Consider the following 13,856-nt stretch of genomic DNA (forward strand, 5'->3'; position numbering starts at 1 on the left):
CTGCCGCAATAAGTAGCTGAGCCAGGGCTGGCCTGGGGTCCAGGTGTGCAAGGATGTGTATTCATTTTCTGTTGCTGCTGTAACAAATTAGTACAAAGTTAGTGGCTTAAAACAACACAAAATTATTATCTTACTATCCAGAGGTTAGAAGTACAAAATTAGTCTTAATGGGCTACATGTCAAGGTGTCTGCAGGGCTGGCTTGTAAGGGATAATCTGTTTCCCTGCCTTTTCCAGTTTCTGCACACCACCTGATTTTTTGCCTTGTGGCCCCTCCCTCCATCTTAGAACCCAACAGTGTAGCATCTCCCAAACTCTCTCGTTCTCTGCTTTGGTTGTCAGGTCTCCTTTTCTGTGTCTCCTGCCTCCCTTTATTGTATAAGGACCCTTGTGATTACATTGGGCCCACCTGGATGATCCAGGCTCATCTTCCCATCTCAAGGTCCTTAACTTAATCATATCTGCAAAATCTCGCTTGCCTGGAAGAGTAACATAGTCACAGGTTCTGGAATTAGGGTGTGGACATCCTTGGAGGGCCATTATCCAACCTCACTATTTGTGGTAATAATTTCCGCTATTTTCTGGGTGTGTGGGTCATCTCATGATTCCCTTCAATCAGCCCATGGTGTGATGAGAGTGCTCTGCAAACTGGGAAGCGCCTTGTATAGGTTAGTAGTACAGTATTATGGCCCAGGATTCGGGCTCTGGGTTCGAATATCAGCATCTCCAGTCATTCACTACGTTAACTTGAACAAGGACTTTACATCTCTGTGCCTCAGTTTTCTCATCTGTAAAATGAGAAGAATAGTAACATCTACCCAGTGAGACCATTGTGAGGATTAAATACATGGACAGAGAATACTTGGCTTGGCACATAGTATGTGTTTCATAAATGGCAGCTGTTTTTCCTGTTACCCCATTTTACAGATGAGGATACTAGGGTGTAGAGACAGGCCAGAGACTTGCCTGTCAATGAAACTGGGGAGGAGAAGTCCATTTCTGAGCAGCCTTGAAAGGCTAATGCTTGAGTCTCCCCAATCTCTCTCCTTCTCCTGGTCCCAGTCCCCAGGCATTTATCTGTTTCTTAGCCCTGGCTACACAACCCCTACTCCCCTACTTGTGACTGGGTTTGTTTATTCACTTATTTATGAAAGGTTTTATTTATTTATTTTTAGAGAGAGAGGAAGAGAAGGAGAGTGGGAGAGGAACATCAATGTACAGTTGCTTCCCACATACCCCCTACTAGGGACCTGGCCCACAACCCAGGCATGTGTCCTGACTGGGAATCAAACCAGGGGCCCTCTGATTTGCAGGCCAGCACGCAGTCCACTGAGCCACATCACCCAGGGCTGACCCGATTTAAAAGCTACCTTTTCTATAGCCAAATTCCTCAGTCATCACCTTACCATGCCCACCCCGCCTCCTCCCAATGTCCATATTTTTCCTTTTTGTAATTGTTCTCTACCCCTGGCTCGGGTCCTGGCCCAGTGCCACTTTTCCCCTCTGCCACTCTCTCCTCTCCCTAATACCTTAAATATCTCTTGCCCTGGGCTAGCTCTTTTCTTCATGCCGCTCTTCTCCTTGCTGGGACCCGCCTACTCCTTGACTCAATGGTTCTCAAGTCTCTGCCTCCAAGTTCTGCCTCCTACTTCCAGACTCAAAGCACATGCCTTCAAGACTTCTCCACTGGGATGTCCCATAAAACCTGAGCCTCATCCTCCTCCCAACCTGTTTTCACCACCCTGTGCCAAGAAATGGCTCCATGATACCAGAATTGGCTAAGATGAGAGCACCCAGAAGTCAGAGTCAAAATCCCATGTGCTATCATGACACGTTAAGTCTCTGTCCTAAGTTACTATCCCCTCTGCCCCTTTGTGTAGGGTCCCACTCTTTTCTGGGCGGTTCCCTGCGGGTTTCCCTGCTTCACTCTTGCCCACCCCCAATCCATTCTCCGCCCAGCACATGGGCCGTCTCAGAAACCCAAATCTGTTCACGATGCTGCCCTGGGTTAGAACCCTCCAGTTCTCATCACCCGCAGGGTGAAGCCCGCACTCTGACACTTGCACCCTGCCCAGCTACCCTTGGAACACTTATAATCGCCTTCAAATACACACCACTGATTTTCGTCCTCTAAGGCTTTGCTCATGCTATTTGCTCTGCCGGGGTGCCCCTCTCATCCCCTCTAAGTCTGGCATATGCCTTGTTTTTCAAACCTCTGCTTCCTGGTGGGGGTTTCTCTCTTTTCATGCCCCCTGTACCCTCCTCTGCCATTTTGTGGAGCCCCAGTTATTACCCTGGGATGGTCTGTGTTTGCTGTGGCACCAGACTGTGAGCACCACTAGGGAGGGGAATTCTTTATTCACAGCAACGTGTATTGTGCTCTTACTGTTTGCTGGGTACTGTCCTAGGCCCTGGGGATACAGCATAAACAAAACAAAACAAAACAAAACAAACACCCTGCCTTCATGGAGTTTACATTCAGTAAATTATATCATATGTAGGGAGTTAAAAGTACTTTTTTAAAAAATAGAGCAAGGAAGATGGGAAAAGAGTGGATTGCAGTTTTAAATAGGGAGCTCAGGAGAGGCCCTATGAGAGACATTTGATGAAAAATTTGAAGGAGGTAAGGGAGAGAGCCATGCAGATATCTGGGGGAAGAGCATTCTGGGCAGATGGAACAGACGAAGGTCCTGAGGGGCAATGTGCCTGGAATGAGGTCAGTCAGCGTGGCTGGAGCGGGAGGGAGGCAGGGATGCAGAATGGTGGAAAATGAAGTCGGGTCAGGAAGGGCCTCACAGGCAAAGCAGACACATAATCTGTCATTCAAACTTGGGGAATGAAAGAGGATGATGTATTTATAATTATGCCCAGATAACAGGTGAAACCTGAGATAACCAGAATGTATTGTCATTCTGTTGGAGGCCATTGTCAGGACTTGGGCATTTACTCGGGGATGGATGAAGAGCTACTGAAGGAGTCTGAGCAGAGGAGTGATATGATCAGACTTAGTTTTTTTCCCTAAAATTTTATTATAAAAAGTGTTAAACATACATCAAAGTTGCACGAATTTTACAGGTAGCACCCATATTCTCACCACTTGGATTCTATAACATTTTACTGTATTTGCTTTATCCCATATCCATTTCAAAATAAGGTGCAATGTTATGCTTCCCTCTAAACACTTCAGCATACGCATCATTAACTAGTATTTATTTACAAGTTTGTTTTTCTTTTCTCTTGAGGCAAAATACCCACATAATGAAATGCCCAGGTGTTAACAGTGAATTTCATCAAATACATACATCTGCATAACACGAGCCCTTGTCAAATATGTCACTATCTTCCCCCAGTTCCTGTTGCCCCTTCCCCTCCCAACTTCCCAGAGGCAACCATTGTTCTGATTGTCGTTTTGATTAGGTTAACCTGTTCTAGAACTTCATGTGCATGGAATTATACAGTATGAACTCATTCGCACCTGTTCTCTTTGCCTCAGCATAATGTTTTTGAGAATCATCCATACTATAGTTGGGTCAGTAGTTTGTCCCTTTCTATTGTTTGGCTGTATTCCACAGACTTGGGTTTGACTAGGATTGCTCTGCCCCATGGAGGACAGATGGGTCTAAGTCCCCTCCCTGTTTCTAGCTACCTGCACAAGCCCGTCAAGCCTGGGATTCAGCCCAGGTGGGTGCACCCCAAGGAACTAGATGACCCTTTTGCCAGGGACCTTTCTAGAATGTAGAGTCAGTAGCATCAGTCCCCCAGAAATCTGGGGAGAGAGAACTATATCAGGAGGCAGGATCTAGCATGACAAAGCATCCTGGTTTGCCTACTTCTTTCAGTACTTAAGTTCCATGTTCCAAGAAGTCACTCAGTTGTGGGCAAACTGGGGTGGTTGGTCACCCTAGCCTTGCCTGGAAAGAGGTCAGATCTTAGCCAGATCCCACCACTACCCCTTTCTCACCCCAGATTGCACTACCTTCCTCCTAAGGGTGGATTTTCCTCAAACTCTAAACTGGCCTGCTCCTCCCCTGCTCTCAAACTTCCCAAGGCTTTTGCCTGGAAACCCAAATGATATACAGGTGTACCTCAGATTTTGCAAGTTCCATTCAAGGCCACCACAATAAAGCAAGTATCACAACAAAGTGAGCCATAATATTTTTGTTGGTGGAGGGTCTTGCCTCCATTTATAAAAAAATGCAACACCTGTGAAGCACAACAATGTGAGATATGCCTGTACTCAGCCTACAGCGGCGATTCTCAAATGTTTCCGCACGTTGGAACTACCTAGGATTGTGTAATACCTGGTTTGTACCCGCAGACATTTTCAATGGTATGGGAGGCAACTTGGGCATTGGGCATTTTTAAAGCTTCACAGGTGATACTAGTATGCTGCAAAGTTTGGGAACCATTGGCCTATGGATATAACTTGTTTGGCTTACATAGTGTTGAATATGTTGCAAACACTTAAAATCAAGTGATTTCATATAAAAACATCTGAACTCCCAGCTACCTTTGACAGACAGTCTGAGACACTGAGGCTGCCTCCAAGCTGGTACTCACCTTGCAGTGTGGAGCGCTGCCTGCCCCCAGAGGCGGAGCCCCTGTGTTCCCCAGTTGCACGCCCACCACTCCTTAGTGTCTTATTCTTCTCATTTATGTTCATTTGCATGGCCTGCAGACTAATGTCTGAGCTCTGCAGCCAGGCATTCTGAGGTCTTGCAGGTGTAGGCCTCTACTCACCTCCTCAGCTTCTTTACTTTGTGCCCTCCAGCCACATGCGCCTCATGGTTCCCTTTCACACCTGCCTTTGCCCATGCAGTTGCCCCCCCCCCAAATTCCTTATCATGGCAGAAGGGAGCCTGTCTGCTCATCTTGGCCCTGGTGCATCTCTTTCACTCCTTCCCTCTTCCATAAAACACACAGAACTTTGAACACACTGAAGTCTTTCCCATTGCAGCACCTGCGGTCCCTTGTCTGGGTAACTCTTCCCTTCCTCTTTCTTCCTGGCTGATGCCTACTTATTCAGCCTTGGTTTAGATCTCACCTCCTTCAGGAAGGTTCCCTGACTCTTAAACTAGGTCAGGTACCCTGTTAGTCACTTCCTTTTTCGATTGACATCTCACTTGCCCTGCTAGAGTAAGGTCACATTGTTCATCTGTCCTCCTAGGGCCTAGTGGATTGCCTGGTAAATAATAGGTGTTCATTCATGAAAGAACAAGTAAGCACATGTCCCTTTCTCCACTGGCAAAGTTATACTCTTCTTCTGCTTACATTTTCATTATAGTATTCAAAACTCTGTTCTCCTGGAGACCCAAAACCTCCTTGAGCTCAGGTTCATCTCACAGTGGGCCCGGCGGGTCCTCAAACCCGTCCAGTTTCAGACTGAATAACTGACAGGCACACTCAGCGATGGGCAGAATCCCCATGTAGGTGACTGGGTCTCTGCGCTGCTGTGGACCCCGGCTGTCTGACTGGTGACACAGGGCCCTACACAGGGCAGAGCACAGTAACGTACTTTCCATTTTACATTTGCCTATCGATTTTCAGTTGGCAATGGCTTTTCCACCAGTCCCCTCTGTTTTTCTTCCATGTCTGGGAGGTAGCTGTGGTGTAGAGGAGGCTCAAGCAGCAGGATAGGAGTGGGCTTTTTCAGGTTCAGCCGATTTGTACTCACTGAGTGATCTCGGACACATCCCTTACTTCTCTAGACCTTAGTTGTCTCGTCTGAAACATGGAGCCAATAATCTTTTCCTCATCTTTGGGCCATCCATTCGTGAACCATGTCAGGAGCAAACAGCATCTGAGAAGCTGTATGTAAACCAAAATTTTGTAAAGTAAAATCTTTAATTTTTAGACTTATCAGTAGGATCACTGGCAGGCTAGGACATTTAGGAAATGCAGAGCCAAAGAAACGAAAGTAAACTGCCTGTAACGTGTAATAATGCCAGCTGAGGTTTTAATGTTCATACTTGAAGATATTGTGAAGCGGTTGGGATAAATGACGACAGCCCCCAAACGGGGTGCCAGTGCTAGGTTCAGCGGCTGTGCTACTTCAATCGCCTTGTCAGTGGAATGGACCGTTTCCCCCACAGCCTTTGTGAAAAAGCTACCGGGAAACAAAGGAGGGCGGCGCGCTCGGAAAGGGCCCCGGAAAGAGCCCCGCGCGAGCCGGCGCCGCGCCGCGGCGAGGAGACGGTTAAGGGCGCCGAGCGCGGCGCCCCGCGTCCTAGAGCGGCTGCGGGCGGACTTCCGGCGCCGGGAGGGCCGCCGGGCGGGGACGGGCCGGCAACGGGGAGGTGCGAGTGTCCGCGTTTCTTTTCGGTCCCTGGCTCTCGGGCGGACGGGCGGGATGCCGGGCACTACCGAGGAGAGCTGCCGGGCCAAGGCCCTGCCTTCTCTGTGGTGGCGTGTGGGGGCCCTTCCCCTCAGTTCCGGACTGGCGGTGTGATTTGGAGCGGCACTTGAGCGCCCCTGCTCCTTGGCCTGCCAGGCTGTAATGCAGGCATGAGGATCCCGGGGCTAGTCGGGTTTCTTTCACCGCACCCTGGGATCCGAGGTATCCCCATTTTACAGTCAAGGAAACAGACCGAGAGAGAAGTTCCTTCGGAATAGAATAGGCATGCTTTCCCACTACCTTACGTAGTCCAGGAAGCGGCATGGTTCACAGCCACATCCCCTGAGTTCTAGCGCTGCTTCTCCTGGAATATTTCTGAGAAGAGCCACTGTCACCAGAAAGAGACCTGGCTGGGAGCGGGATAGTAGAACCCTGCCTGTAGTGTGTGGGTTCTTCGTAAAGATGTCACGTACAAGTCCGGGTGATTTTGAGAGTACATTAATTAAAAGCTGGTGATAGTGAAACCATGAAGGGTTTGGAGTAGAAGAAGCAGTAGGAGAGAATCTAAGCGGTCTCTGCTTTGGCCCCCTAGAAACGTTTTAGGAAAGAAGTGAGCCAAGGCTGGCTACTTTTAGCTCAACTGGAGAGTCAGAGAAGAAGGGGTTCTTCTCTGGTGAAGGTTCAGGGGGTTAGCCCAGGATGAGCAACTGCTGCCCGCTGCTCTCCTGGTTGCAAGTCTCGTGGGAACCCTTAGAGTTTAGGAGAAAGTTAAAAGTCCGGTCCTACAAAAGGCATGAGTGTGCTCTAGAGCCAGCCCATTGTGTCCTTTATCTTGAGGGTTTTTAATCCCTCTTCTGTGGGCAGGAATCTTAGGGGAGGTCTTAGGGAGGGTTTCAGCAGACTATTCATTAGTTTTCCAGGTCCTTCAATAAGCTGATTCACGAAAATGAGCCTATAGGGGAGTTTGGGATCATTCTTGGTCAGTGTCACTCTTTTATTTTTATTTGGGGTCTGTCTGGCTCTAATTGGGTTTTTGTTACTTCTTCCCCTGACTTCATCTGTCCTTGGGTTTGGCTGGCACTAGTAGCATTACTTGGGTCTCTGTTACTTATCTCCTTGACGGGGGGCTGATTTAAGCTACGTATTCTCTGGTTAGGGAAGAGGGAGACGAGTAAACCCTTTGCTCTTAAGTGCCCTTGATTAGGGAACATAAGGTTTCACAATATACTAGCTGGCTGTAAATTGGTCAAGTTGTTTGGCCTTTTCTAATTGTGTTTCAGTTTCCCCATTCCACTTGCCAATGAATTTGCCTCGGTTCTTACTGTCCTCCCTCAGCACTATTGGGAGCTGTGCATCAGGAACTGTAGCTACATATTCCTGTCCCCCTTATTACAACCTCTTAAGGCAGGTGCTGTTCACATTTTAGAAGTAAGAAAAACGGGCTCAGGGCAGTTTTCTCCAGAGTTGTTGAGTAGGCAGGAGTATAAGCCCAGGTTTGACTTGACTGGCAGGTCTGTTTTGGGGAATATCAGCTAACACTGAGTGCTTACAACGAAACCCTTTCACAAAGGGGCAACAGCTTACCACTAGGAGATGATGGGAAGGTGGGTGTCACAGACCTAGTAGTCCAGGTTCAGGTATTTTTGCATCCCTTCATTTACCTCAGAGAGCAAGAAACACTTAACATCTTTCTTTTTATGAAAAGCTGTATTGAGATATAACTCACTATACAATTCATTCATTTAAAGTGTACAGTTCAATGGTTCTTAGAACACTCACAGAGTTGTGCACTATCACCTTTCAATTTCAGAACATTCTCATCACCCCTGGAAGGGAACCACACTCATTAGCAGTAACTCCCATCCAAACATCCCACCCCCAGCCCTAGACTATCACTAATCTAATCCCTGTCTCTCCAGATTTGCCTATTCTGGACATTTCTGAGAAGGTCATCATGTGACCTTTGGTGACTGAGATAATCTACTTTGAACAAAGTCCGGGCTTTGAGCTCAGAGCTTTGGCTTATATATAACTATAGCCAACTAGAATTGAATAGCATTGTTTTGATTTTGTTGTATTTATTTTCACTACTCTAGGGTAAATGATAAGTAATTCCAGTTTATGGAAGTGATAGTTTTCTTTTTTAATAAATTCATTTCCATAAAAAGTGAGTTAATACTTTTAAAGAACAAGATTAAGTGAATGACAATAGAGGTGGTGCACAAATGTGCCTGAAGGGAAAGTTCAGAAAACTCTAGACTGGTTTGAGATTCTCCAGGACACAGTTTGAAAACCACCCTGTTACATTTCACTGTAATGAAGCACATCATTTCACTGATGAAAGAAACGGGTGCAGAAAAGTTAAGTACAGTAACTTGTCCAGGGTCACCCAGATAGTGGCAAAACCCAGACTTAACCTAAGTCTGTCTAATTCCAAAGACCACATATTTTTCAAGTCTGGAAGGAAGTGAAATGGGCTGAGGTATGGACTAGCAAACTCAAGAAAGGACTGTAGCCACTAGACAAAAACACGGACATGAGGCTGGTTAAATTGTTTTGAGTACAAACAATATTCAGATAATTCAAACAAATATCCAAATGTTTCTATAAAACAATTTGCGACTCGAAACAAACATTCTCAGTCACTGTTGGGGCTCTCTTCCTCAAAGGCACACCAGAATCCAGGGTGTGTGTTGGGAGTGGGAGTGTATGTAGGTGCATGTACTTTCTCACATGGTGTTGGTGCCAGGGAAAGTCTAGTTCATCTTAGTTGCTGTTGTCATCACTGTCCAAGCCCACAGTGGTTCCTTAAATTCCATGCCTTCTGCCCTGTACCACGTGGGGCACCAGAATCTCTGTGCTGGCTAAGACTCCTTGCGCATAGGATCCCATGATGTCTCCTGGGATATAAGGCAGCCACCTGCTCTCAGGACCAGCTACTTCGTGGAGCAAGGCCACACACGTACCCGGCCTTCCTCTCCCCACTTCCAGGCCCGGGGAGTTTTCCATCTCCTGTCATCACTGTCTCCAAGGCCTGCCTCTCCCCTCAAGTCCTTCTCATTCCACTGAAAGAATAAGTGGAATAAGCACATGAAACTCAGAGCCCATTTCCAATAAAACTAGTTTCCTTTTCTTCAAATGCAGAGAGAGCTTAATTTTTATTATTTTTTTAATCCTCACCTAGGATACGCTTAGATTTTAGAGAGAGAGGAAGGGAGGGGGGAGAGAGAGAGAGAGAGAGAGAGAGAGAGAGAGAGAAGCATCAATCTGTTGCTTCCCGTACATGCCCTAAGAGGGGATCAAACTGGCAGCCTAGTATGTGCCCTGACCAGTAATCGAACCCGCAACCTTTTGGTGCACAGTATGTAGCTCCAACCAGTTTGAGCCACCCAGCCAGGGCGAGAGAGAGCTTAATTTTTAAACTAAAAAAAAAGTAGCAGGTAGAAGACAAAACAACCAAATCCTGCCATACTTTTGTCAACACAATTACCTCAGTCCTAATCTCACAGAGCTATGCAGTTCAACTTGGACCCAGACTTGAAGTTAATCACATCTGTCCTCCTTAGGAGGCAATTAGGTTTTGTCTATTGTTACTCATCTTGAGTGGGAGTCTCAACCCTAACTCCAAGCAACTTACATCTAAAAGTAATTTTGGGTCTAATAAAAACAAAATAGGTAATATTGAGCCAGGTAATATTCTAAGAGTTCTACACGCATAATTTCACAAAATCATTTCAGCAACTCTGTGAGGTAAGTACGTTACACGAGGAAACTGAGGCATAGAGAAGTTACCTCACCTGTCCAAGGTCCCACAATAAATAGTAGAGGCAGATTTGAATCCACATAGTCTGACTTGAGTGTGTGCTATGGGCTACTTCCTTTAGCATTTACAGTAGGTTTTAGCATTCCCTATACACTGGCGCCCTCCTGGAGCAGTTTGTAGCTACTTGGGAAGTAGAATTGGGGTCTCCGCTTCCTAAAGAGGTGTCTGAGCATCCTGAGACCTGGATCTCTCACTCAGGACACTTTTCTCCCTCCCCAGCTCCTGCCTCTTAGGGCATGAGTCAACTAACAGCTGCTTGTTCTCTTGATCCAGAACTGCCACTCTGAGTTACTGCTGTGTGTCTACATCAGGCTAGAAAGATTTACAATTTCTCTGTTCTTTGCTACAACCCAGCAAGGATTAATTCCCATTTTATAGACAAGTGAACAGGTTTAAGAAGGTGAAGTGACTTGCTTAGGATTACACAGTTAGGGAATAGAGCAACAGTGATTGAAACCCAGATGCCCATCCCCGAGTCCTGTGCTCTCTTAACTGCTTAGTGTCTTCCAAGTTGAGAACCACATAAATGAGTCTGGGATATGAGGACTGGCTGTGGCACCCAAGCAACCCTCTATGGCTCCATCTCCTTAACTGCAAAATCTTTTTGTCTCTCAACATTTTTTTTTTTTTGCAATTTCACAATTAAACTCAAAGACCACTACAAAGCCTGTTTTATAAAGAAAGAAGTTCTTTTTGGGGTTGGGGGTGATCACGCGGTTTACTCTTAGGAGACCTGCCTAGGCTTCTGGAGCAGCAAATGGGCTGAGGGGCTTGGAGCTTGAATCAAAGAAGATGGGGCTCCTTGAGCCTACGAGGGGGACAAGGACATGATGGTAACAATGATTCTTATTTACTGGGTCTTCATAACTTGCCAGGGTCAGGCCAAGGGCTGTGTATACATGGGTGTTACAATGTAATACATACATATGCTAGAAATCATGCTTTTATCCGCTGCCCTACTTCTCTAGAGTTTTAGAGAATCGTTTTCTTAGAGATCACAATATCCAACCTCCTAATATAGAGGTGACGAGTCTTTTCTATTCAGTCCTCAACAGTCATGGAGGTTCTATTCCAGGCCAGGCTACACGCTGAGCTCTTACAAAAGACTAACTTGAGATATTAGCAGTAGGAATCTCTAGGTGTTAGGAATGTAGTGTTGTTCTTATTTTTGCTTATCTGTGTTTCTTAACCTTCTACAGTGAACATATACTGCTTTTATAATAAAATTAAAATCATTTCCCTTCCCTCACAATATGCCTTAACTTGTACAGTACTCCTTCTCTAATTTAAATGATTACATACCTCAAAACCCCCCTGGTGGGAGAAATTCCAGTGAAGGAATTCAAGACCTTTTGTTAGAGAGGTTTTCTCCTAATTCAAGTGGCAGTCCTCCTGAGTAAAGGGGCCAAGCATGACACTCCACCCTCCTCCTCTTAAATCCGCAATTAACCCAGGGATTGGCACCTGAACCCAGTTTTCCATTTCAGTGATTGTCAGCCGGGCAGTCCTGGGCCTGACAGGCATGGGGCAGATGCCCCATGCGTTTGTCACAATTTCCAAGGGTGCTGCCAGCACACAGTTAGCAGGGCCAGGGGTGCTGATCATCCTGCAATTCACCAGGCATCCCATGCAACGGATGTCCTGCCCAGAATGTCAGTGGACTCCTATAGGCTGGCCTGGTGGCCTCTGAGGTATTTGGACCTGAAAATACTTCCTAATTAATTGCATCATGCCTACCCAGCTGATCAGATCTAATCTCTTAGGAAGTTTGAAAGCCAGACCCAGAAGTAAATTGAAACAGCAGGGACCACAGGAGCCCATTTCAGAAGTCTGGTGGGGTCACTGCTGGGAGCAAATGTGCTGCTTTTAAGGAACAAGGATATTTCAGGGCCTCCCTTGACTTTCGTGGGTATCAAAAGTATGACCAATGTCCCAGGTGTCTGTGAGGCTTCCTCATGACCACTCAGCAGCTAGATGGAATACATAAACCTGTGGAAGGTCCCATAGATGTTTTTCCTTGTACTGAAAGTCATTGAATAGGCAGTAAGTGACATTTTAAATAATTTAAAATTACTTCCTCTAGTAATAGGTACTCTACAGACCTTTCCTTATTTTCTTGAAATATTTAGGATTTATTTGTTTCATGGGTTATTTTGGCACAGGTGATGTGCCCTCTAAGAGGGAGATTATTCTATAGGATGTTTGCTGCCTTTTTAACTTTACAGCTCCAAGCCCCAATGTCATGACTTTGAAATGACTTGAAATACTTCTTTCAAGTCAGAAATGACTTGAAATTTGTATATACTGGATCTGAACTTCTCAGTTGCCTAACAGTTGAACAGAAAAAAGTAAATACCCATACTTATTTATTTTTAAAAAGACTATTTAGTTTTTAAAAGATTTTTTTTAGAATTTTATTTATTTATTTTCAGAGAGGGAAGGGAGGGAGGGAGAGAGAGAGAGAGAGAGAGAGAGAGAGGGAGAGAGAGAGAGAAAGAGAAACATCAATGTGTGGTTGCTGGGGGTCATGGCCTGCAACCCAGGCATGTATCCTGACTGGGAATCAAACCTGCGACACTTTGGTTCACAGCCCGCGCTCAGTCCACTGAGCTACACCAGCCAGGGTTTTAAAAAGATTTTTAAAATTTATTTTTAGAAAGGAGAAGGGAGGGAGAAAGAGAGGCAGAGAAACATCAATGTGTGGTTGCCTCTTGTGCGCCCACTAGTGTGGACCTGCTAGTGAGGACCCAGGCATGTGCCCTGACTGGGAATTGAACTGGCAATCCTTTGGTTCTCAGGCTGGCACTCAATCCATTGAGCCACACCAGCCAGGGCTATTTATTTATTTTTAGAGTGAGGGGGAGTGAGGGAAAAAGAGAAGGAGAGAAACATCAATGTGTGAGAGAGTCATAGAATGGTTGCCTCTCACATGCCCCCAGCTGGGGGGACTTTGCCCACAATCTGAACATGTGCCCTGACTGGGAATCAAACTGGAAACCTTTCAGTTCACAGACTGGCACTCAGTCCACTGAGCCACATCAGCCAGGACTAAATATTCATATTTAAAAATTTTGTATAAGTAGATTTTGTGATTGGGGAGGGATTACTCCCTAAACAATGCCTACCTAAATATTTTGTTCAATTTATAGTTGTCAATTAAAATAATGAAAGTTATAGGTTCCAGGAATGCAATAAGCTCAGAGCCACACAGCAAATTGGTATAAATATTATATGTATGGCCCATGGACATGAACTAAAGGGGGGGAATGCTGGTGGGAGGGGGTGTGCAAGGTGGAGGGGAATAAAGGGTGGGGGAATGGGACAACTGTAATAGCATAATCAATAAAATATATTTAATAAAAAAGTTAAACAAATACTAAAAAAAATAAAGAAAATCTTTTAAAAAAATCTAGAACTACAACTTTGGTCCCTTATTTTTAAGCTTAGTTTTCATTGCACTTGTTCTCTCCCAGTGATAAGACTATGTCGATTAGTTTAGAAGTGAAGCTGAGAAGGAAGGTGAAGCAGCAGTCATAGGAAAATGTTTAAAATCTTTTTTTGTTGTTGTATTAGTATTCTTTAAAAAATATTTTTAAAGATTTTATTTATTTAATTTTAGAGAGAGAGAAAGAGAGGGAGAGGAGAGAAACATCAATGTGTGGTTGCTCCTCATACACCCCCTGCTGGGGACCTGGCCCAC

Source organism: Phyllostomus hastatus, unplaced genomic scaffold, assembly GCF_019186645.2.
Source record: "Phyllostomus hastatus isolate PE091 unplaced genomic scaffold, TTU_PhHast_1.1 phas_contig_64, whole genome shotgun sequence".
Classification (NCBI taxonomy): domain Eukaryota; kingdom Metazoa; phylum Chordata; class Mammalia; order Chiroptera; family Phyllostomidae; genus Phyllostomus; species Phyllostomus hastatus.